We start from the raw sequence: 23,126 nt of genomic DNA on the forward strand, positions 1-23,126 counted from the left end.
CAGGGCTTTGCCGCAAACAAAGATGAGGTCCCACTGCTATTTGAATTCTGATTGCAGGATTCAGTCCTAAGTGCTGACCGTTACACCATGGAACCAGCTTGTGCTGTTTTCTCTGGACATCTGTGACCCTCACGGGGCTGGCTTGTGTAAGGGGATTGTTAGCCCCTTACTAAAATTCAGTGGGGTTTTTTGGTTGGCTAGTTCCCTACCAAAAGAAAGAGGAAGGGTCTATGGGAAATCAGGACCCTGAGACTAACAGTCCCTAGGGGCAAGGGGGAGAGGCCAAAGCTCCAGCTCACCCTGACTGACCAGGCAGAATGTCTGATGAGGGAGTCACCAGGCCAGGGGGTCCCATCCTCCATGTGAGCTGGAACTACCTGGGCCAGAGTGAGGCTGAGCTAAGGAGAGAGGAGGAGTCGAAGAAGAGCACCTGAGGCAGTGTGAGGGCAGCGGCTCCATCACTGTCCAGGTCCTGCCCAGGTGCGTTCCCCGCCCGGGAGCAAATCCCCAGGGGCTGTGAGACCTGCTGCTCCCGGAGCCTCTGTCCTGCCCACCCAGCACTGGCCCCGGGGGCTCTCTAGCCCCTGGTGCCTGCAGCTCCAGGCCAGGGGCAGCAGAGCCTGGGACTGGGTCCAGCTAGAGAAAGTCCCCACCTTGGATGGGCACAGAAAGTGCTGCAGTGAAAGTCTGTCCCAGGCCCAGCCCCGCTGGGGCCGCAGCAGCAGCCCGGAGCTCAGCCCTGTCTCCCAGTGCACACTGGAGGCAGCAGCACCAGCAGTGTCTTGTACCTTACAGAGCCCTGTCTCTGGGATCTGACCCACGGCTCTTTTCCTGCCTTCCTTCCTACCAGCCCCCGGCTCCCCACTGCTCCAGCCCCTTCCTGGCTCCTTCAAGCCCAACCTGGGCTGCAGCTGCCGCACTCACCGGGCCAGGGACTTTCTGAGCTGGAAACTAGCCCCATCTTTGCTCCTCCTCCTGCCTCTGTGTGTCCCAGAGCCACTGCAGAGACTGACCCACACCTAGGCTCTCGCTCCTATTAGCACTTGCAGGGGCCGATCCAGCTACAGGAGAGTGAGCGCCCCTGGGAGCAGGGAAGTGACCAAGTCTCCCTGCCAGAGGGTAGGGGGAGGGGGAAGAAGGGGCAAGAGGAGAGAGAGACCGAAAGGGGATAAGGAGAAATAAGTGGGGAAAGCAGAGCCCAGCTCTTTTCTCCTGCATCATCCCTGAGTAGATTGATCCTGAGCTCTGGGTAAATATCCCCCATGTCCAGAGTCTCCCAGATCCCCCTGCCTCCCAAGGGAATGCACATAGGTGTCTCCTTCCTGCCAGGCGTGATTACAAGGAGGTGTAGGTGCCATGATTTGAGAAAGACAGCAAACCTTGGGAACATGCGTCTGTATATACAGTCCAGTGTGACAATCCCTGCTCCAGGAGGTGTTTGTTCTCTACTCCTGCTGGATGGGCACAGAATGGGGCAGCAACAGGTTTGTGTCAGTATTTGTTGCTGCACATTCCTTAACTTAGAAGAGTATGAAATGAAGAAAATGGAGATTGAATTAAAGGGAAATATACAAATAAAAGTTCCAGCCCCAGTTGCTTATTGAAAGAAATGACCCAGTTACATGTTTTATTAACACGAACAAATACATCCAAGAGCACCACATCACTAAGGCTAAATGACTATAGACACCACTCAGCTACGGGTTAAACAATACAGTGATAAAGTTCAGGTCAAATCAGTAAATCAATGATTTTACAAGGATATTGCATTGGAATCAAGTTGTCAATTTAGTCACACCATCAGATTAATACATCAGAAAATCAACCCTTACAAATCCTAAAAGAGCAACCCAAGAAGTCAGGAGCATATTTAGTGATGCCAAAACCCCAATCAGAGATTTTTACCCAGGCAGTGCAACCCAGATTTGCCAGCTGAATATTTCAATACCGAAACCAAATTATTGCTCTCATTTAGCCTACAACCTCAAAGCTAATTAGTTTTTTCCTTAGATGTCACTATTGTGTAGCTAACACTTCTCCTCGCCCTCTCGCCCCAAAGCACATACAGACCTTAGAGATAGTATCAGAGGGGTAGCCGTGTTAGTCTGAATCTGTAAAAAGCAACAAAAAAAGTTGCTTTTTACAGACCTTAGAGAGACATTAGTAAAAGAAGTTCACACAGCTCTCGCTGAACAATACATATCTGAGAGCTCAATTCCTTGCAATGTTTCCATAGGTGAGGAGCATGCATTCAGGCATTTCATAGTGCAGAGTTTTAAGGTTATTAAGATTTGGGGAACTATTCTTCCTAGTATCTTCCCCTTGTAGATTTCAGAGGTGTTCACGCACACACACCAAGCCGCACTGTTACACCCCAATCTAATAGAAAGGCTGGGAGGTCTCCAAGTTCATAAAAAGAAACAGACACAAAATAGAAAAAGGAACAAAACGTTAATAAGATTATAAGGGGTTTGTCATAACTATAAAGGGAAGGGTAATAGCTGTCCTGTGTACAGTACTATAAAATCCCTTCTGACCAGAGACTCCAAAATCCTTTTCCCTGTAAAGGGTTAAGAAGCTCAGGTAACCTGGCTGGCATCTGACCTAAAGGACCAATAAGGGGACAAGATACTTTCAAATCTTGGGGGGGGGAAGGCTTTTGTTTGTGTTCTTTGTTTGGGAGTGTGTTCGTTCTCGGGACTGAGAGGGACCAGACATCAATCCAGGTTCTCCACATCTTTCTAAACAAGTCTCTCCTATTTCAAACTTGTAAGTAAATAGCCAGGCAAGGCGTGTTAGTTTTCCTTTGTTTTTCTCAACTTGTAAATGTACCTTTTACCAGAGTGTTTATCTTTGTTTGCTGTACTTTGAACCTGAGACTAGAGGGGAGTCCTCTGAGCTCTTTAAGTTTGATTACCCTGTAAGGTTAATTTCCATACTGATTTTACAGAGATGATTTTTACCTTTTTATTTAATTAAAAGTCTTCTTTTTAAGAACCTGATTGATTTTTCCTTGTTTTAAGATCCAAGGCGTTTGGCTCTTGATTCACCAGGAGTTGGTAAAAGGAAGGAGGGGAATGGTTAATTTCTCTTTGTTTTAAGATCCAAGGGGTTTGGATCTTGATTCACCAGGAGTTGGTGGGAGGAAGGAGGGGGGATGGTTAATTTCTCCCTGTTGTAGATCCCAGGGGGGTTGGAACTGTATTCACCAGGAGTTGGTGGGAGAAAGGAGGGGAATGGTTAATTTCTCCTTGTTTTAAGATCCAAGGGGTTTGGATTTGTATTCACCAGGGATTTGGTGAAGGTTTTTCAAGGTTTCCCAGGAATGGAATCCATTGAAATGGTGGCAGCCGAACCAGAGCTAAGCTGGTAGTTAAGCTTAGAAGTTTTCATGCAGGCCCCTACATTTGTACCCTAAAGTTCAAAGTGGGGATCCAGCCTTGACAGGGTTGGATCTCTGCACCACTTGGTCTTTGGATTCACCTGGAGTAGGAACTGTAGCTGCAGTTTGGGAACCAGGTAATGGCACAGATGGTCCAGCACTATGGGCTAGCAGGCTTCGCGGGTACAGGAGACTTGTAAAGGCTGCATAGCCTGTCGCCGTTGTGCTTCATTCCCCAGAGGGGATCAGTCCTGGGATCCTGGCAGTCAGTCTCTCTGAGGCTATGTCTACACTGGCAGAGTTACAGTGCTGGGAGTTACAGTGCGGCTCAGAGAGCGCTGAAGGGAAACTGCTATTGTGTGTTCACACTGTCCGCTGCCTGCGCAATAGCATGTTCACACTTCCAGCACTTACAGCAGTACTCGGAGCGGTGCACTCTGGGCAGCTATCACACTGAGCCTCTCTTTCTCTTCTGCCACTAAGAGTTGAGGGAAGGTGGAGGGTGGTTGGAGTTGGAGTTGTGGGAAGCTGGAGGGAGGTGTTTTCTGAGCCCAAAAGCGACATTCCACTGTGGTCAGCACCTCTGTGAATGCCCGTGATGCATTGCTTTGCATCTCAGCAATCCCTGTGCTTCCATCTGCATTTGACGCCATCTTTCAATGATTTGTGTACTCCACGCTCTGCCTATTCGGTTTGTAGGAATGGATCCCGCACTTACTAACACGTCATGAGTGGCAGTGGAGTTATTCCTTAAATTACAAAGGCAAGAGGAGTTCGACATTGATTTCACCATGTGTAGTAGCTACAACACACGATTGCTTGTGGTATTCACGGAGGTGCTGACCACAGTGGAACGCCGCTTTTGGGCTCGGGAAACAAGCACAAAGTGGTGGGATCACATTGTGATGCACATCTGGGATGACGAGCAGTGGCTGCAGAGCTTTTGGATGAGGAAAGCCACATTCATGGGACTGTGTGATGAGCTCGCCCCAGCCCTGTGGTGCAAGGACACAAGAATGAGAGCTGCGTTGGAGAACCACTTGGCAATTACACTGTGGAAGCTGGCTATGCCACACTGCTACCAATCGGTCTCTAACCTGTTTGGAGTGGGAAAGTTGACCATTAGACGCGTGTTGACAAGTGTGCAGGGACATTAATTGCATCCTGCTCTGAAAGACTGAGACTCTGGGCAACATGTGTGACATTGTGCATGGCTTTGCACAAATGGGCTTCCCTAACTGCAGAGGGGGATAGATGGCATGCATATTCCAATTCTGGCACCTATCTAGCCACTGAGTACATTAATCACAAGGGGTATTTTTCTATGGTTCTCCAGGCACTTGTGGATGACCGTGGGTGTTTCATGGACATTAACGCAGACTGATCCAGTAAGGGGCATGACACACGCATCTTTCAGAACACTGGCCTATTCAGGAAGCTGAAAGCAGTGACTTTCTTCCCTGACCAGAAGATCACTGTAGGGGAAGTCGAAATGCCCATTGTGATCCTGGGAGACCCTGCTTACCCCTTAATGCCGTGGCTTATGAAGCCATACAAGGGGCATCTTGACAGCAGCAAGGAGCAGTTCAACAATAGGCTGAGCAAGTGCAGAATGACTGTTGAGTGTGCTTTGGCCATTTAAAGACCCACTGGCACTGCCTATGTGGAAGGCTGGGCCTGGCCGATGACAATATTCCTATGCTTATAGCCACATGCTGTACACCCCATATCTGTGAAGGGAAGGGTGAAAGCTTCACTCAGGGCTGGACGGCTGAGGCTCAGCACTAGGAGGCTGAATTTGAACAGCCAGAGACCAGGGCTATTAGAGGGGTGACGCGTGGGGCCATAAGGATCAGGGATGCCTCAAAGCAGCAATTTGAAGCTGAAAGCCACTAATATTTGTTGCTATGCTCGGTAGTGCAGTGCTTGTAATGCTAAGAGGTGATTGTGATTGGTGCAGACCATGCACTATAAAGGTTTAAGAGAATTGCGTGTTTCTTTGCAAAGCTGTGTTTGCTTTCCATTAATGGAATAAAGATTGCTTTCAAACCAAAACTATTCTTTTATTAAAAAGCAACCACCGGAGGAGAGAAAAACAAAAAAACACATCAGCACTGTAGGGGATGGGGGGAAGGGAGGGTCCCATGAGGAGCTGGGGTCCAGGGATGGTTAAAGATTTGTGTATGTCCAGGTATCATATGCAATCTTATCCTTTGGAGTACAGTGCAGCAGGTACTGTACTTCAGCAGGAATAAACTACAGAGGGACGGGTGTTGAGTGCACTGGGTGTCCGCAGGGCTAAACTGTGCTGGGGCAGTAATGGAATGCAGCGGGTACACACTGGAACCAGGAGGTTGCTAAGAGTGTGTTGGCACTGTCTGGGGGGTGAATGGGAAAGAGTTTTGCGACAGCAGATGCAGTGGAGGGTGGTCGCAGAGCTGCTTGGTTTGCGGTGCTAGTAGCGCCTGCAGCGTGTCTGCTTGGCACTCCATAACATTTAAGAGCCGCTCCATGGCTTCGTTCTGGCACACCGCGCTCTCCTTTCGGTCCTTCTTCTCACTGTCTGACCACTCCTTCAATTCTTGTCTTTCGTCCGTGGAGTGCATCATGATCTCATGCAGAAAGTTCTTTTTAGTTCTTCATGGCCGCTTTCTAATTCTGCACAGCCATTCAGCCGGCGATAACAAAGAGGGAGGCTGGGATTCCAAGGGCATATCTGTGAAGCCAAAATGCAACATTTTACAGAAGCAGTATTGTTTGCAAAACACAGACCACTGATGCAGTGATTTAAAACACAGCCACTATTCACATACCTATCACTAACTGGCTGACGCCAAGCAAGTACAAGACTCCCAAAATGGTAACAGCAGGGGAACGGGAAATCAGTGTTCCAGGACCGTACTGTACATTGGGCATGTGGCTCTTGGGGAGAGAGAGCACTGTGGGGAGGGGCCTTATAATCATTACTGTGCCCATATTTTCCACAAGCTGTGTTCATTATGGAAGATATCTCACTGCTGAGGGTGAGCAGGGAATCAAGGGAGGGTCTTCTCCAAGACTGTGGTGTCCGCCCTGGCCCTTATGTGGCTCGCCTGTGTGCAGCAATGCTCCCCTCCTGTGACGGCAGAGTAGTGCAGAAAAGTTACCCTTAATGGGTCAAGAAACACAGCAGCTCTGCCAAAAAATCTGCGGCATCAGATTGCTCTTTATCTCCATGAGAGTTTCATGGAGATCTCTGGCGCAGATTCCCGTGAAGTGAGGGAGTCAATCATCACCCTGTTCCGCCGCTCAGACTAGGCATGTGGTGGTACACACATCATACAGACATGAGCCTGCTTTCTTCAACCCTCCTGCCCCCAAGAACTCACTTCAGTGATTCCCAAAATCAAAGCCACTTACCAGGGGCTTCCTCTCCTGTTTGCACTTCGCCAAGCTCCGACAGCTGTGACCGGCTAGCCTCCTCCGGGGTAGAGAAGAACTCCTGGCTGCATGCATCTCTGACCTCTGACTGATTCTCTGCCTCTGGGTCTCCCTCTGCCTCCAGATCCTCATCCAAGATCTCCTCCTCCTGGCTTGGTCCACTCTCGACTGGCATGTGAGCCACCGAAGTATCCACAGTGGCCTTCGCAGTGGAGGTGGGGTCACCAGCGAGTATCGCATCCAGTGCTTTATAGAACTGGGAGCTCATGGGTGCAGCACAGTAGCAGCGGTTTGACTCCCACGCCATGGAATAGGCATTCCACAGCTCCTTCACTTTGACCCTGCATTGCAGTGTGTCCCAGTCATGGCCCCTTTCTCTCATGCATCATGAAATCTGTCCATAGGTATCATAATTCCTACAGCTGGAGCACAGCTGGGAGTAGACAGCCTTCTCTTCCCAAATGCCGATGAGATCCTCAGCTCAACATTGCTCCAAGTGGGGGATTGCCTGGTGTGTGGAGCAGGCATGGTCACCTGGAAAGATGTGCTGAGACTGCTGCACGCATCACAGAGCAAACAGGAAGGGGATTTTCAAAATTCCCAAGGAATTTAAGGTGTGGGGTTCATGGTTGGTCACCTGAGGGCAGTGCAGTAGAATTCAAACTGATGACCAGAGAGGTGAGAACAGGCATTGTGGAACACCTCATGGAGGCCAATCGCAGCGCTGTAATTGACCAGGGTGTCTAAACTGGCACCACAGTGCTGTAGCCCTGGTGCAGGAAGCTGTACACCTCTCTCCAGGGTGGGCTTTTTACAGCGCTGCAACTGCTCAGTTTCTGTGCAGTAAGTGGCTTTGCAGTGTGTACACCTCGGGAGTTACAGCGCAGAAAGCTGTTTTCCTGAGCAGAAACTTGCCAGTGTAGACAAGGCTGTAGATGGCTTACATAAGAATTCAAGACTGGTCATACTGGGTCAGACCAATGGTCCATCTAGCCCAGTGTGCTGCCTGAGAGTGACCAGTGCCAGAGGTGTCAGAGGGAATGAACAGAACAGGCTTGTTGACCTGCAAGCTGAAGGTCTGTCACCCTTACCTTTAACTTTATTTTTGTTGATTCCTACTTATCCTATCTTACCACACCTGCCCCGAGGTCTCTGGACAAATCAGGTGTGAACCACTCCTTTGATACAGACGTGTCCCAATCCAGCTGAATTGAGGCAGACTTTGGGCCAATTTCAGTTTGGAAAAGGCCCGCTTAACCCAGCAGCTTTCTCAAAGTATCTGTTGCTGTGAACTGCATGTAGTGTGGATGTGTGAACCCCAAAGATATCAAACATGAAAGAAACACAAGGCCAGTTTTGGGGAGGTTTCCAGAGCTGTGCTCAAAAGGAAAAGGGGCCTCAGCACCTATAAAAATAACTGGTTGCAAAATTTAAATTACATTAAAAAACCAAACCAAACCAAAAAAACAACCCAGAAAAACTACCATCACACATCCATCAGATTTTGACATCTCCTGCCTGATGTGACATGTTTGCTTTGCAAACAAGAGACCTGGAGAACTCTGTGGCTGTTACCCTCTAACTGGGTAAAAGTTTCCAAATCTTGTCTCAAATAATTTACCTCCTAACAGAAGATTTAAAATTTATCAAAATAAATTCCATTTTAAATAGAAATAATTAGTCTATACGGGGGGGTCTCTATTCTCATACAGGCTATTTCTCTCACATATTCCCCCACTCTAATTCTTTTGGAGTGAGGTTTTAATTTCAGGATTAGCCACTATTTCCTATGTAGTAGGAGGCGGCAGGGAAAGAACTAGAAGAAAACCGGAATTATATTGTAACACTGAAAGTTATCACATCATCAACCTCTTCCGTGACACTAATTAACTTCATGTTTAATTTCATTGTTGCTGGTAACAACTTATTCAACGATTACAAAATATAAACCTATAGGGCAGTTTTCTCTTAATTCCCATTTCCACCCAGTCAGCTTTATGAGAAGTCACATTCTACAATAACCTAGGAGCCTTCCATTTCTGTGAGTTCATTTCTCCCTGGGTCTTCTCCCAGAAGTGTGGGTGGAAGTGGTCTCACACTATGTGCTCCATCATGAGAAAAAACACCTGTGCTCTATGTTCACACTTTCTATTCCTTCGAAGTAGGAACAGGAGAAGCGATACAAATGCATTAGACTTAATAGCAAATCTAAGAGACAAAACCAGAGACTCTGGACTTAGCATTCATGTATCCTGCAGTCTGAACTTGGAATCTGATACATTCCCTCACTGGCTACTATCATTTGCACAGCATGGAAGTGCTTCTTGTCCAGCAAGGCAGCCAGATTGGGACCCATAGGCATGGAATGGCTAAGAAGGAATCAGCTGTTTCTCTCTATGCTTCATGAAACTTTGGATCCAAATGATAAAAGACAGTTGTGCCCAATTTAATCATGGCATACTTTAGGAGTGTGACGAATGCCACTTAACAAGGCAGCAGGGTTCTAAAAATAGTTTACCTGGGCCGTAGGTCACCATAGCTTCCATCTCTGGGGTGAAAATCAACCACTAGTTCCTGCAATTTCTACCTGAGTTCTTGTCAAATCTTTGACCTTACTTGGAGTAATTTTACACTTCTCTGGAGTAGAATTCTTCACCAACCACACAACATATCAGTAGCGATAGTGAGGTATAACTCCCCCAATTATGCCTTTTTATGTCTTTAATCTGGTGGCACAGATTTAAATTAGGGACTAAATTCAGGTGCTGCTTAGAATCCCTGTAAGACACCAAATGTCAGGTATCTATTAAAACAGGGTATCTTTCTGCAGCTATATCATATTCAACATGGATTTCATTTCCTACACATTTGCAGCATCTCCCAGGGGTGAGCTGAAGAGAAATGTCACTTCCATTTTTCCCATCCCTACCTATATAGGGATTACATTTCTCAAATAATAGGTAACGTGCACCTGATTAGGAAGGAGATATCTTCAGGAGCGACCTCCTGTAGGGCCTGGGCCACAACTGCTTTAGGAGCCAAATGCATGGGTATTTTGCTTAGTTACAAATCATTTACTAGGGAATACTCTTGCCAGCCCCTTAGAAAAAATATTGACCTAACCAATTGAACAACAGGGGGATTGGGATGGTGATGGGAAATAAGGGAATCCCTCTGACTTACCCTATCTTCTTCTGTTGTTACAGAGGGTGAAATGACATTTTTCCCTATCTCTGCCCTGTTCCTGCTCTTTCTTATAGTTCAATATATTTTAAGTGAGGAAAATGGTAGTAAAAATATCTGCTCTCCAGCACAGCCTGAAGCAACATCAGAGCAACTGGGAATGAAACAATTTGTTCCAAAAGGGGGAACTTGATGACTAAGAATTGCTTTGAAATGGGGAACAGTATAACTGTGATGCTCAGGGTTTGTTTAGACTAGGAAAAGTGATGGAGTTTAGGTCAGCTCAAGGGGAAAGCTAATGCAACCATTGCAGCTGGGCTGCATCTGCTCTACAACTATAATTGTCTTTTTACATCAAGATCACTAACTTGAGCAGCCAATGCCATATACAGTCCTAGTGGATGTAAGGCACAGGTAGTTTTTGCCTCAGTGTAGCTTGTTGGGATCAAACCTCTCTCTCCCTCCGGGAGCCGATGAACATTTCTGGCTGGAGGGACACATACTCCTATGACTCAAAAGGAAAGCAGTTGATAGAAAAGATCAGAGGACTGACCCCAAAGAAGGGTGAGCTGCAAAAGGCAGAAGCAAGCAACTCATCTGGTGAACCTGAGAGACCACAGTGAAGATGGTGCACAGAACACTATGTGAGAATTAGCAAATGTGATTTTTTTTTTTTAAAATCTTTGCCCAGCCCTAATCAAGGCATGTGTTACAGTTCTCTCATATGGATTTCTTGATGTCTAATAAGGTGTGAACTCTTTTTGAAGCTTTTCCCACACTCACAGCATCCATAAGGTTTCTCACCCGTGTGGATTCTCCAATGTATAATCAGGTCAGAGCTCTGATTGAAGCTTTTCCCACACTCAAAGCATGTGTAGGGCGTCTCTCCTGTGTGGATTCTCTCATTTGTGATAAGGTCTGAGCTCCGACTGAAGCTTTTCCCACACTCAGAGCATATGTAGCACGTCTCTCCTGTGTGGATTCTGCGATGTGTGATAAGGTGTGAGTGCCGATTGAAGCTTTTCCCACATTCAGAGCATGTGTAGGGCTTCTCTCCTGTGTGGATTCTCTGATGTCTGATAAGGTGTGAGCGCCGACTGAAGTTTTTTCCGCACTGAGAGCATGTGTAGGGCGTCTCACCTGTGTGGATTCTACAATGTCTGATAAGGTGTGAGCGCTCATTGAAGCTTTTCCCGCATTCAGAGCATGTGTATGGTTTCTCTCCTGTGTGTATTCTACAATGCCTGATAAGGTGTGAGCTCTGTTTGAAGCTTTTCCTGCACTCAGAGCACCTGTAGATTGTCTCACCTGTGTGGATTCGCTGATGTTTCATAAGGTTTGAGCGCTGATTGAAGCTTTTCCCGCACTCAGCACATATATAGGGTTTCTCTCCTGTGTGGATTCTCTGATGTCTGATAAGGTCTGAGCTCCCATTGAACCTTTTACCACACTCAGAGCATGTGTAGGGCGTCACCCCTGCGTGGATTGTCTGATGTGTGATAAGGGCAGAGTTCCGATTGAAGCTTTTCCTGCAATCATGGTATGTGTAGCGTGTCCCTTCCAAGTTGATTCTGTCACGTGTTACAAGGTCTAGGAGGCTACTAAAGTTTTCCTCTGGCCTCTCCTGAGTCTCACAGGCTTTTTCTTTTTCTCGAAGTGCACAACACCCGGAAACATTCCCTTTGCATCTTCCTGATAATGTTCCATATGGTTCTACTTGCTCAGCATCTTCCTGCTGGGGTTTCTCCTCCTCATTCTCACTCACCATCCCATCACCTGATGGGAGACAGAGAGAATCCAGACATAGGTCACTCCCTGCACCAGAAAGAAAGGAAATCTGAGAGAGAGGATTGGAAAAAGGGATGAACAAACCGAAATATGTGTGGGAGAGATCAAACCTATCAGGAGCTGATTTTCCCCAAGCCCTTCCACAGAGGAGAGAGGAAGGAATCAGTTTTGGTCTGCATCTCACCAGAACACTCAGGGGAAGGTGAGATCAGGGAGCGATCTGCTGCCAGTTGTCAGTCAGACTAGGAAGGAAGCCATGAGTGACATCTGCCGTGATTCCACATCTGCAGGGGAAAATCCTGAACTTGGAGAGCTCACCTGGTCTTCGTAGGGCATCCCAAATGTTTCCTGCATTCCCAAACAGTTGAGTTGGTTTAACCAATTCCTCACCTGTGCAGGCAGCTCTCAGGAGCACTTCTTTCTCAGAGCCCTGGAGGTCTGGGACCCATGGCTCTTCCTCTCGTTCCAGCTGGGAGATCACATCAGGTTTGGAAATTGGAAACCCAACTGCAGGCAAAGAAAACAAGGGAGGTCAGTGGAATTTGTGGGATACTTGGCACAAAGAATATTCCATGGTTTTAACCCAGCTCATTTTTAAACAGTAACATCCCAAAGCCATCTTCCTTGGCTCAAAGTGGCAGGAGAGTTATTATTATAATAAATCATATGCATTACCTTAGTGCCTAAGGACCAACTAACAGTGGGTCCCCATTGTGCTAGGCAAATTACAAAGAATAGTAGATGGCCCATGCCCTGAAGAATTTACAGTCTAAATGTAATTAATTAATTAATTAATTTAATGGAGATATCCCATCTCCTAGAACTGGAAGGGACCTTGAAAGGTCATTGAGTCCAGCCCCCTGCCTTCACTAGCAGGACCAAGTACTGATTTTGCCCCAGATCCCCAAGTGGCCCCCTCAAGGATTGAACTCACAACCCTGGGTTTAGCAGGCCAGACAAGACAGACACAGAATGGGGGAAGGGGTAGAACCCACTGTTAGAATAGAGATATTCAGGCCTGCCTGTAAAGCCTATACTTTAAAAACTTAGGTGTATTTTTATTACTTAGCTAGTTACAGGGGTATAAAAACAAAGAATCAAAATCACAGTCCGCCTGTGTCTGGGCCTTCTCTCACTAGGATAGTCTGAGGCCTTGTTCTTAGGCTAAGGCCTTTGGCTAAGCAGCAGGGGCAGCCGTCAGCTGGGAAGCGTAGGGTCACATCCCAAACCAGTCACACTGAAATAAGGTGGTATTGGGCTGTTAGGAAGACGATCCTGTCTGGATAGTGCCCATCACCACCAGATAAAAAAAACAGATCTTAAGATGGTTAAAGAAAACTTAGTTTGATAGCATCCTGTCTGGCAAGAAATCACTTATCAATGGTTGTGAAACCCTCATTTCTGTATTGTTTTATCTTTATGGCCCCCACTTTTACATTGTTAATCAGTCTGGTTCTTTAATTGTTTCTGTCTGCTGTATAATTAATTTTGCTGGGTGTAAGTTAATTAGGGTAGTGGGATATAATTGGTTACAAAATTATGTTACAATGTTAGAATTCATTAGTTAATTTCAGTACAATGACTGGTTAAGGTATAGCTGAGAATATTATTATATAAACAGGGTCAAACAGGAGGGGGAAGGGAAATTGGAATCATGTTTGATAAGCGGGGGCAACGGGAAGGTTCTGCAGCGTCAGAGCTGGGAAGGGAGACCTGGGGTAAATGCTCTGCGGTGTCAGAGTTGGGAACGGAACACTGGGGAACAGACTCTATCGCGTATAGAGATAAGCCCGACTGGTGTGAAGGGCTTTGGAATATGCTTGCTTGGAAACTAACCCCAATAAGCATTGCGTTATCTGCGCTTCTAACTTCTGGTCTTTTGCTGCTTCCTGTCTGCATGAAAAGAACCAGGGAAGTGGGAGGGTGAAGGGAAAGCCCTCTAACAAAACTGACATGACCTGATAACCAAGAGGTAAACCTTTAAGGAAGGTTTTAATACACTTTGGAACTGAGGAGGGATTCCCACGAGGACTGATGGGGGACGATGGTAAATACACATTTAGATCCTTTTCTTGTTTTATATCTTTTCCCCAGAAAGTGCACTGGCACACTGTCATGGATCCATAGGATCTGTGCAATGCCCTGGCTTTTAAACAGTCCTTGGGAGGTGCCCCTTGAGTGCACTAGACCCCCTTGGGGTCCCACTCTTCCACAAGGATAGGCCACGTAGCTTCAACACCTAAGACTGAGCCTCTGGCTCCAACACTCGTATTTCAACCTGTGAGCTGTGCCCAGCAGGTCCAGCTGAACGACACTCCTGTTCACAGACTGTTCCTCAGTCAATGCACAGAGCAAATGTTTGCTGTGACACTGGGCAGACTTTTAAAACATAGCAGAGCTTATTAGTCAACTGAAACACAGCATTCGAAAGTCCTTAGATTAGGACAGAGAAGCAAAGACGACAATATAGTCCATACTGGGCAATGCCCTTGAGCCATTCTGCTGTAGAAAACAGTTTGGTTTCCTTTCACTGTGCCTGTCCATTTCTCTTTGCTCCGGCAGAGCTTCCTGCATCTGCGAGCCCAGTTCTTCCTACTCCCAAAAACATAACGAGTCCATGTATGCTTCACTCAGCCAAGCGGAGATCCTCCCATGGACAGGTGACAATTATTCTCTTTTCTCTGTCGGGTATTCCACTGATGTAGGTTGGTCTTAGGCAGTCCTTAACAACCCATTCATATCACCGCATGACAGCTACATGACAAAACATCTCATGTCTCCTTCTCTTTATAATCATAGCAATACAAATCACAGAGGGAAACTGAGGTGTGTATTGGCATCATACAAGTATCACCAAAATTCCCACCTCTATCGCACACACACACTGCTCACAGCCCTTGGAGAGAAAGCAAAGCACAGGAACTGGACCTTAGTCCAGTGAACACAGTGGAGGATAAGTTGCAATCCTCACACCTTAGTCAAAAAGGAGAGGCATGTGGGTCCCTACCCATAGAGAGGGGCTGGCTAGAGGCCTGATACAGGAGAGTGCATTCCTTGAGCAGACCATGGAGGCAGGTCAAAGTCTTAGCTAACCCAGAACTGTGACATCGCAAAAGCACATTTTGGGGAATTAGGAAATCTAGTGACTCAGGTGTAATGGGAGGGAGAATTAAACTCCCCCAGTGTGTGGAGAAAGCTGGGGAATTAAACACTAAAATTCAGGAGCAACAGCCTCTAATTCTTCCACGAATGTAAGAAACAAGAACTGGACCACACAACCTCAGGAGGGAGAGGCTCAAAGATCCAAGGAGCCTGGAGGGAAGACAGCTTGTGGCTACTGGAGATGGGGAGAGGGGGGACAAGACTCTCTCCAAACTCTCACTCCTGTTGACCCCGACCTGATTTTATGGTCTTTGACCTAATCTCATGTCTTGTATTTTATACTCGCTAGAGGTAAAATGTCATTATCAGAGTATTCCTTATTAGCTTGGAACATGCGTGGAGGGGCAAGGAGGTGAACATAAATAAATGGGTTATTAAGGGCAGGGACTACACTACAGCCGGAATCAAAGCTCTGAGATCGATCCACCAGTGGTCAATGTAGCGGGTCTAGTAAAGACCCACCAAATCAACTACAGATCTCTCTGCAGTAGACTGCAGTACTCTACCCTGGTGAGAAGAGTAAGGTAAGTAGACCCTGTGGTAACTCGACCTAAGGTACATCGACTCCAGCTACGTTATTCACGTAGCTGGAATTGTGCAGCATAGGTTGACGTACCGTGGTCGTGTAGACATAGCCTAAGCTTGCTACAATAAAGGGTCTTATATTAGGTTGAGGCTTTGTGGGAGTAGTTATGTTGAAGTTTTGGATTTACCTGAATAGGCCTAAGGAGAGAATCCCAGGTCAGATATTTTGCACCCCCATTTTGAGAGATTAATGAGGAAACACAAATAGGTGCAATATGCCACAGGATTCTGAAAGAAGGAAGTTTGGGGTGAGCTTCAGCAATTAGGTTGCTATGAAGTATCTCAGCAGTTGGACACATTCATATATTGGAATTATTAATAAATAAGTGATGTAAATCATGTGTATTAATGCTTCATGCTTAATTATGAACTTACCAAAGGCCACATATGGTTTGAGGCAGCTATTGACATTATTGTAATAAGAGTAAAGGAGCAGATATGGTATATAGCCATCCTATTACCATAAGGAAGTGGAGAAAATACCTCTCCTACTTACCATTTTTTCATTTTGTCGGGTCCTCGAGACAGTGTAAACTGAAGCAGGGCCTCCTTTCTGATGGTCTCCCTTGCCCCTCCATCTTTGTTTCCAATGGTGTCCATAATTTGTAAGCATGCACAGTGCAAGACCCTCTTTACTATACTTACCTTAATCTAATCGTTGAGTGTATTGATTTTTCCCTAGGATTTCAATTATAACTGTCTGTATTAAATCAAGTTCTGTGTGTTACACCAAATGTCATCTCCTCCATTAACTTTGAGTAGCCAGGTACAAGGGCAACTTGTACCCCAATACGTAATCTTATAGGTGTAAAAATTGTACAGGCTACACTACCACCCTGTGACATCATCACAAAGTACCCATTTGTGCCTGGGTAGGGGCCCTGCTATGGGAGGGAGGAATGCAGAAAGGACTCAGGATTGGTGGCCAGGGTCGCTGTGCATAGAGATTGGGAGGGTATATGGGGAGAGGGATAATGAGTGGGAGAGGGAGGTCAAGAGTTAAAATAATAATATTGGGAGGGGGATATGTATAATGAAGTGAAACTGAACAGAAATAAATCTGGAGTGTAGCTCTAAAGCAACAAAGCTTGGATAGGGATTCGTGGTTAAAGGTCTGGGATCTCCCATAGCTCTAGATCCCCAAACCTCCTCTCCCTCCCACTGACCCACCCAGCCCACTTCCTGGGTGCCCTTCCTCCATTCTCCCCTCCCCTTTATCCCATTACTCTCAGCCAGCACCACCTCCCGGCACCTTGGGTGCTTCTTCTGTACCCTCCTCGTCTCTCACTACCTCATCCCTCCCTGCTGCTTCTTAGCTCTAATCCTGCAAACACCCTCCCCATGTTCTGGCACCCCAGAATTATCTACTCCCCCTTCTCCTCTCCTCCCAAAGCTCTGTTCTCCCTTCACCCGTGGGATCCTGAATGGCAACATTATATGCTCTCCTATCAAAAGGAGAGCTCATCTGACTGTCACACAAGCCGTGCATGAGTCATACACCTATTTACTTAATTTAGAATGCTACAGGCAGCGTATTTTCCTCTTAAAATGAGGAAAAGGCATGAAGGCTACAGTTATTAATGTAGTTATTAATGTAGCCAATAACGATACATTAAATGCAATTTTAAAATGACCGATAACACCAAAAAGGCACATGTCCAAAAATTATACTAGTGTGTGGGAGATGAAGCAAAAAAAGGGGGCGGGACAAGGAAACTTGTCAAAACTTCTATGATGAATAAAGGTATGAAGTTGTTATTACTCAGGTTCTTTAGAGCCCCACAGCTTCTAATAACCAAGGGGACAGGACTCCTTACCCAGTAAGACCACCGTCTCATAGTTCTCCTTCATAACATCCCTGTAGAGGGCTCTCTGGGTGTGGTCCAGCAGAGCCCCCTCTTCCCTGGAGAAATACACAGCCACCTCCTCAAAAGTCACCGGCACCTGAAAGAGCAAGAGTCCAATACTCAGTACCCGCTGCCCCAGTTACAACCCCACTATTCACGGAACAGCAGCACCAGGTAAATGGAAGCTCCAGGAGGCACATGTCAACAGAATCCCACCCCAGCTTGCTAGAGCAGCCAGGAGGCATCAGAGGGTAGAAAGAGAGAAACTTCGTGTCTCCCAGCTGACAGACAGAGGCAGGGTCGTCACATTTATCCCATACCTACTAGCCAGAGATTGATATAGGAGATGGGGCTGTCTCTGGACCCTGCTGGTGGCTCCCTGCTAGAAATCCCAACACTCTCCATATAAAATATATGGAAGAAAGGGGAAGTCAATAGTAAAGAATACAAGTTAGAAGGTCAGAATTGTAGAAAATTGGTAAGGGAAGTTGTCAGAAATCAATGATCAATCAATTAAAATAAGAAGGAAGTTTTTAAAAGTATATTAAGTACAACATTAATCCTAACAATGGTAGTGGTAAATTACTAGATGGAAATGGCAGAATTATCCAAAAAAAAAAAAAAATGCAGAAGAGGTAAAAGTGTTCAATAAATATTTCTCTCCTGGATTTGGAGATGAGATGTTGACACCGACAGTCTCTCCATTCCAACAGTAACGCACAAGGACGTTAAACACCATCTATTAAAGTTAGATGTGTTTAAATCAGTGGGTCCAGATAACAAGTGTTTTGAAAGACCTGGTGGAGGAGCGTGGTGCACTGTTGATTTTAATTAGGACTTGGAATACTGGGGAAATTCCTAAGACAAGAATAAAGCTAATGCTGTCCCAATATTTAAAAAGTGTAAAACAGATGACCTATCTAATTACAAGTGTGTTAGTCTGAAATCGATACTGGGCAAGATAATGGAGCAGCCGATACTGGATTTCATTAATTAAGAATTACAGAAGGGTAATATAATTTGTACCCATTAACAAAGGTTTAGACACAATAGATCCTATCAAACTAATTGGATATCCTTATTGGATGAGATCAAAGTTTGGTTGCAGTTAATAGTACTAATATAATATACCTAGACATCTGTAAGGCATATGACTTGGTTCAGCACAATATTTTGACTAGAAAACTAGAAAGATGCAAAATACACACGGCATACATTAAATAGATTAAAAACTGTGATTGTAAATGGGAAACCATGGTCGAGTGGATTTTTTTCTAGCGGGTTCCCGCAAGGATTGGTTCTTGGCCCTGTGATATTTCACATTCTTATCAATGACCTAGAAGAGAATATAAAATCATCACTGATAAAGTTTGCAGTTGCCACAAAGATTGGGGGGATGGGGGAGGTGGTAACTAACAAAGTGTCAGTAGATTCTGGCTCCAGCACTGGGAGTCTGGGAAGTTTTCCCAGCCCTGGCTGGGGGGTTATTTCCTGTTCCACAAAGAGGGGAAGTTCCATTCCCAATTCCTGTGCCTTGAAATTAGGCCCTATCTCACACTACACCCAATATTCAGCATAGTGGTAGGATTATAATATGATTAGGACATAATTATGAGGCATTTTGTGCAAGATGCATCATGTGCGGTGTCATTGGAAAAGTTATAATTTCCTGAATATGATTATCCTATTTGTGTGCATGGATCATGTTTGTATCTGAAGTTATGGATACTGACAATGTCTCTGTATTTCAAATGTCCTTACTCTGGGTAACACCCACAATTAGCCTTTCAGGTACAACAGTGAAGAAGCCAGACAGTGCTGATGGCTCATCAACAAAGACAATGGACTGTGGAAGAGCTTAGCCTTCCTGTGAATGTTCCAGCCAGCCTATGAGTCATGGCTACAGCAGGGCATGCTAGGGCATGTGACCAGACCACATGACACTGAACTCCATTTTGGTACCTGTATTTTTCCACAAACGGGACTGGGAACTGAGTTTGGAACAAAGGGTTCCCGTCATGTGGAAAAGCTACATAAGGTGGGGTGTGACATCATCGCTTGGCCTCATTCCCCACACAAGAGAACTCCTGGAAGCACCTAAGGAACAAAGACTGAACTGGGGGAAGTGTTGGTCCCAGGGTAAAGGGATTTCAAGCTTGGGTATGGAAATGGAGATATCCTATCTCCTAGAACTGGAAGGGACTTTGAAAGGTCATCGAGTCCAGCCCCCTGCCTTCACTAGCAGGACCAAGTACTGATTTTGCCCCAGATCCCCAAGTGGCCCCCTCAAGTATTGAACTCACAACCCTGGGTTTAGCAGGCCAATGCTCAAACTACTGAGCTAAAACTTGGTGGACTACTTCAATCATCAGTCAGGGTGAGAAACTGCTAATTAAAATTCTATCCATCTAGTACGGGGCAGGAAAACTTGTTGGCCTGAGGGTCGCATCGGGTTTTGGAAATTGTATGGAGGGCCGGTTAGGATTCAGGGGGCCTGGGGCAAAGCAATTTCGGGGGGCCCTTCCATAAAAATAAGTTGCAATACTATAGAATACTATATTCTTGTGGGGGCCCCTGCAGGGCCCGGGTCAAATTGCCCCATTTGCCCCGCCCTCTGGGCGGCCCTGCTGACCTCCCTGACCCCTATCCACACCCCCGCCCCCTGACCACCACCCCGAACTCCCCTGCCCTCTATCCAACCCCCCCGCTACCTGCCCCCTTACCATTCCTGGAGCACTGGTGGCTGGCAGCATTACAGCCTCATACCGCACAGCACAGAGCACCAGGTCAGGCTGGGCTCTGCAGCGGCGCTGCCCCAGGAGCTCGCAGCCCCGCCGCCCAGAGCATTGTGCCGGTGGCGGGGCAAGCTGTGGCTGCCGCGGAGGGGGAACAGGAGGAGAGGGATCAGGGGCTAGCCTCCCGGGCCAGGAGCTCAGGGGCCGGGCAGGAGGGTCCCGCAGGCCATAATTTGCCCACCTCTGATCTAGCATGCTAGGCTCAGTTTGAGTTTCTGGTTATTTGCCAAGTAATCTGCTTTGATCTATTTGCTATCACTTATCACTGGGAAATTGGTTGCTGTCTTCTATCTGTCCTTGGGTGGCTTAGGTAAAGCACTCAGGTAGCTTAACTGAGTGTATGGCGCCACCTGCTGTCATGTTGGGTGATAAAAGGGCCTGGAGAGGCTGGCTGAATCTCCAGCAAAGCAGTGTGAGAAGGGCCAGCCCAGCTTGAGGGTTAGAGGGCACAGCGGTTCCCAGAAGCCCCCACACACTGCACACTGGGGTGACAACCCATCACACCCTACATTACTCAAATCTCAGCACGTTTGTCACATCCTGTCCCCTCCCTTTCTCCACCCTAGATAGTTCCTATCTCCCACCACCTCTAGCAGCTCCCACCCTCCTATGGCTTTACTGCTCCTCTCCCTCCAAGCAGACCCCATCACCAGCTCCCTGATAATCTCTTACCTGAGCCAGCTCCATTGCAGCCATTTCCTTCCCCCTGGGAGGAGGGGATGATCTGGAGTGGAACGTGGACGTTATTCTGTAGCCTGCCAGGGCGAGAAGGGCAATGTGAGAGCATTCAGATGGGGTTTTTGTCCATTCCACAAGCTGATTCCCCCTGGATTTTTCCCTGCTAATGGACATTCTTGGTTCTGCCAAACTGCGAAGCACAGAGTGACCTTATTCCAGTACAGGCCTAGCCCCCTCCCACCAGGGTGTAACCCTCTCACACATGGTGAAACCCTCCCAGTAGCAGAGTCTCTCTGTTACACGTATCAAGTTTGCGGACGATACCAAGCTGGGAGGGGTTGCAAGTGCTTTGGAGGATAGAATTAAAATTCAAAATAATCTGGACAAACTGGAGAAATGGTCTGAAGTAAATAGGATGAAATTCAATAAGAACAAATCCAAAGTCCTTCACTTAGGAAGGAACAATCAGTTGTACACATACAAAATGGGAAATGACTGCCTAGGAAGGAGTACTGCGGAAAGGGATCTGGGGGTCATAGTGGATCATAAGTTAAATATGAGTCAACAGAGTTACACTGTTGCAAAAAAAGCAAGCATCATTTTGGGATGCATTAGCAGGAGTATTGTAAGCAAGACACAAGAAGTAATTTTTCCTCTCTACTCCACGCTGATTAGGCCTCAACTGGAGCGGTGTGTCCAGTTCTGGGTGCCACATTTCAGGAAAGATGTGGAGAAATTGGAGAAAGTCCAGAGAAGAGCAACAAAAATGATTATAGGTCTAGAAAATATGACCTATGAGGGGAAGATTGAAAAAATTGTGTTTGTTTATCTGGAGAAGAGAAGACTGAGAGGGGACATGATCACAGTTTTCAAGTACATAAAAGATTGTTAGAAGGAGGAGGGAGAAAAATTATTGTTCTTAACCTCTGAGGATAGGACAAGAAGTAATGGGCTTAAATTGCAGGAAGGGCGGTTTAGGTCGGACATTAGGAAAAACTTCCTAACCGTCAGAGTGGTGAAGCACTGGAATAAATTGCCTAGGGAGGTTGTGGAATCTCCATCATTGGGGATTTTTAAGAGCAGGCTGGACAAACACCTGTCAAGGGATGGTCTAGAGAATATTTAGTCTTGCCTTGAGTGCAGGGGACAGGACTAGATGACCTCTCAAGGTCCCTTCCAGTTCTATGATTTTATAAACCAAGGGCCAGAGAAGAGCAGAATCAAATGAGTCACTTTGGGGGATTCTCCCTGTCATTGTCCCCAAGGCAGCTGTCAGGTTTACTAAGTTGTTTGATGCTCCAGCCTTTATACAGTCTCTCCTGGGAGTGCCCCTTTCATGGGCTGGGCCTTGTTTTAACTTTTGGCAAGCGTGACCCTGAGGGTTCTGAGACTGGGCCTCCTTGCCTCAGCACACCTTGTTTCTTTCTGTGGCTCCCCAGTGAGTCCAAATGAGTAGATACTCCTGATAGAGACTGTGAACATAAGAACGGCCCACTGCATCAGACCAATGGTCCATCTAGCTCACTGGCAATTGCCCGGTGCTTCAGAGGTAATGAACAGAACAGGGAATCATCAAATGATCCATCCCCTGTCACCCATTCCCAGCTTCTGGCAAACAGAGGCTAGAGACACCATCCCTGCCCATCCTGCCTGTGACACTGGCAGATGAGGTGTTAGCTCTTGCAAAAGCCCCCATGTCTTAATTGAACATGGACAAATGCAAAGCGGGAATCAGTCTGACTCACCTGTGTTAGTATTGTTAAAACACGTATTAGAATTATAACAATGTGTTTAGACTTTATTGAGTTGCTGCCTGGGTTAATATCTGACTAGTTGCATTGTGAGCCTCTGTGACTATGTAAATCACCAGACAGGAGAGAGACTTTACCTAGGGGAAGTGCTGATTGGCAACAGAATGCATTACACCCTGCCTGGCAGGAAAGGTCCATCAACACCAGATAGACTATTATGGGATGTTAAAGAAGACAAAAGACTGTTGTTGTGCTCTTGACCTCTCATTAGCTGAGTTTGCAGCTCAGAGCACATGGCAGGAAGGGGATAAAAAAAAACCCATACAGAAGGAACTGATTATCTGTATGCTGTTTGGACTCTGAGGGGAAAAGTTTCTAGGCATAAGCAAGAGATCCCCAGCTGCTTAGCCTGGGTACAGGGCACAATGCCACCAGCAGCAATTGGCAGCAATGCAGAGCAGGCTTTACAGTGACACAGTGTGGGCCAAATGGTCCATGGACTCAGTCAAGCCCCAGTTCTCCGCCAGTGCACGTC

The 23,126-nt window shown here is 46.6% G+C and overlaps 1 pseudogene; it reads right to left on the reverse strand.

The window, feature by feature from the left end:
- Window positions 1-1,601: 1,601 nt before the first annotated feature.
- Window positions 1,602-23,126, reverse strand: part of LOC101951403 (zinc finger protein 250-like) — a 59,655-nt pseudogene continuing 38,130 nt past the window's right edge.

The sequence above is a fragment of the Chrysemys picta genome, chromosome 16 (genome assembly GCF_011386835.1).
Source record: "Chrysemys picta bellii isolate R12L10 chromosome 16, ASM1138683v2, whole genome shotgun sequence".
In the NCBI taxonomy this organism is placed as follows: Eukaryota; Metazoa; Chordata; order Testudines; family Emydidae; genus Chrysemys; species Chrysemys picta.